Source organism: Triticum dicoccoides, chromosome 7B (assembly GCF_002162155.2).
Source record: "Triticum dicoccoides isolate Atlit2015 ecotype Zavitan chromosome 7B, WEW_v2.0, whole genome shotgun sequence".
Taxonomy (NCBI): domain Eukaryota; kingdom Viridiplantae; phylum Streptophyta; class Magnoliopsida; order Poales; family Poaceae; genus Triticum; species Triticum dicoccoides.
This window is the reverse complement of record NC_041393.1, coordinates 447,584,168-447,587,015: the sequence shown is the minus strand read 5'-3', so window position 1 is coordinate 447,587,015 and position 2,848 is coordinate 447,584,168.

The window sequence follows — 2,848 nt, the reverse complement described above, 5'->3', positions numbered from 1 at the left end:
AGGTCTAAAACTAATCCCGATGGTAGATGTAGAGGTAGCGTGCCGACCGCGATCACATCGACTTTGGAACCATTTCCCATGCGCATCATCACCTCGTCCTTAGCCAATCTTCGGTTAATCCGTAGCCCCTGTTTCGAGTTGCAAATATGAGAAACAGAACCAGTATCAAATACCCAGGCGCTACTGCGAGCATTAGTTAAGTACACATCAATAACATGTATATGAAATATACCTTTCACTTTGCCATCCTTCTTATCCGCCAAATACTTGGGGCAGTTCCGCTTTCAGTGACCAGTCCCTTTGCAGTAGAAGCACCCAGCTTCAGGATTAGGTCCAGACTTGGGTTTCTTCTCTTGAGCGGCAACCTTTTTGCCGTTCTTCTTGAAGTTCCCCTTCTTCCCTTTGCCCTTTTTCTTGAAACTAGTGGTCTTATTGACCATCAACACTTGATGATCCTTTTTGATTTCTACCTCCGCGGCATTTAGCATCGCGAAGAGCTCGGGAATAGTCTTGTTCATCCCTTGCATATTATAGTTCATCACGAAGACTTTATAGCTTGGTGGCAGTGATTGAAGAACTCTGTGAATGAAACAATCAACTGGAAGATCAACTCCCAGTTGAGTCAAGTGATTATGGTACCCAGACATTCTGAGTATGTGTTCACTGACAGAACTATTCTCCTCCATTTTTGCAGCTGTAGAACTTGTTGGAGACTTCATATCTCTCAACTCGAGCATTTGCTTGAAATATTAACTTCAACTCTTCGAACATCTCATATGCTCCATGATGTTCAAAACGTCTTTGAAGTCCCGATTCTAAGCCGTAAAGCATGGCACACTGAACTATCGAGTAGTCATTAGCTTTGCTCTACCAGACATTCTTAACGTCATCAGTAGGATCTGCAGCAGGCCTGGCACCCAACGGTGCTTCCGGGACATAACTCTTCTGTGCAGCAATGAGGATAATCCTCAAGTTACAGACCCAGTCCGTGTAGTTGCTGCCATCATCTTTCAACTTAGCGGAACACATTAAAATTTAAAGGAACAGTAGCACGGGCCATTGATCTACAACAACATAGACATGCAAAATACTATCAGGTACTAAGTTCATGATAAATTAAAGTTCAATTAATCATATTACTTCAGAACTCCCACCTAGATAGACATCCCTCTAATCATCTAAGTGATCACGTGATCCAAATCAACTAAACCATGTCCGATCATCACGTGAGATGGAGTAGTTTTCAATGGTGAACATCACTATGTTGATCATATCTACTATATGATTCACGCTCGACCTTTCGGTCTCAGTGTTCCAAGGCCATATCTGCATATGCTAGGCTCGTCAAGTTTAACCAGAGTATTCTGCGTGTGCAAAACTAGCTTGCACCTGTTGTATGTGAACGTAGAGCTTATCACACCCGATCATCATGTGGTGTCTCAGCATGACGAACTGTAGCAATGGTGCATACTCAGGGAGAACACTTGTACCTTGAATTTTAGTAAGGGATCATCTTATAATGCTACCGACGTTCTAAGCAAAATAAGATGCATAAAGGATAAACATCACATGCAATCAAAACATGTGACATGATATGGCCATCATCATCTTGTGCCCATGATCTGCATCACCGAAGCATCGTCATGATCTCCATCGTCACCGGCACGACACCTTGATCTCCATCGTAACATCGTTGTCGTCTTGCCAACTATTGTTACTACGACTATCGCTACCGCTTAGTGATAAAGTAAAACAATTACATGGCGATTGCATTGCATACAATAAAGCAACAACCATATGGCTCCTTCCAGTTGCCAATAACTTTGTTACAAAACATGATCATCTCATACAACAATTTATATCACATCATGCCTTGAACATATCACATCACAGCAAGCTCTGCAAAAACAAGTTAGCCGTCCTCTACTTTGTTGTTGCAAGTTTTACGTGGCTGCTACGGGCTTCTAGAAAGAACCGTTCTTACCTACGCATCAAAACCACAACGATTTTTCCTCAAGTGTGATGTTTTAACCTTCAACAAGGACCGGGCGTAGCCACACTCGATTCAATTAAAGTTGGAGAAACAGACACTCACCAGCCACCTATGTGCAAAGCACGTCGGTAGAACCAGTCTCGCCTAAGCGTACGCGTAATGTCGGTCTGAGCCGCCTCATCCAACAATACTGCGGAATCAAAGTATGACATGCTGGTAAGCAGTATGACTATTATCGCCCACAACTCTTTGTGTTCTACTCGTGCATATAACATCTACGCATAGACCTGGCTCGGATGCCACTCTTGGTGAACGCGGTAATTTCAAAAAAATTCCTACGATCACGCAAGATCTATATAGGAGATGCATAGCAACGAGAGGGGAGAGTGTGTCCACGTACCCTCGTAGACCGAAAGCGGAAGTGTTATGACAACGCGGTTGATGTAGTCGTACGTCTTCACAATCTGACCGATCCTAGCAACAAAGATACGGCACCTCCACGATCTACACACGTTCATCTCGGTTATGTCCCATGAACTCTAGATCCAGCTAAGGTCGAGGGAGAGTTTTGTCAGCACGACGGCATGGTGACGGTGATGATGAAGTTACAGGCGCAGGGCTTCGCCTAAGCACTATGACGATATGACCGAGGTGGAAATCTATGGTGGGGGGCACCGCACACGGCTAAAACAGTTGTCAACTTTTGTGTTCTAGGGTGCCCTCTGCTCCCGTATATAAAGGAGCAAGGGGGAGGCCACCCGGCCCTCCCAGGGCGCGCCAAGAGAGGGGAATCCTACTAGGACTCTAAGTCCTAGTAGGTTTCCACCTAAGGAAGAGGGGGAAGGAGGAAGGAAG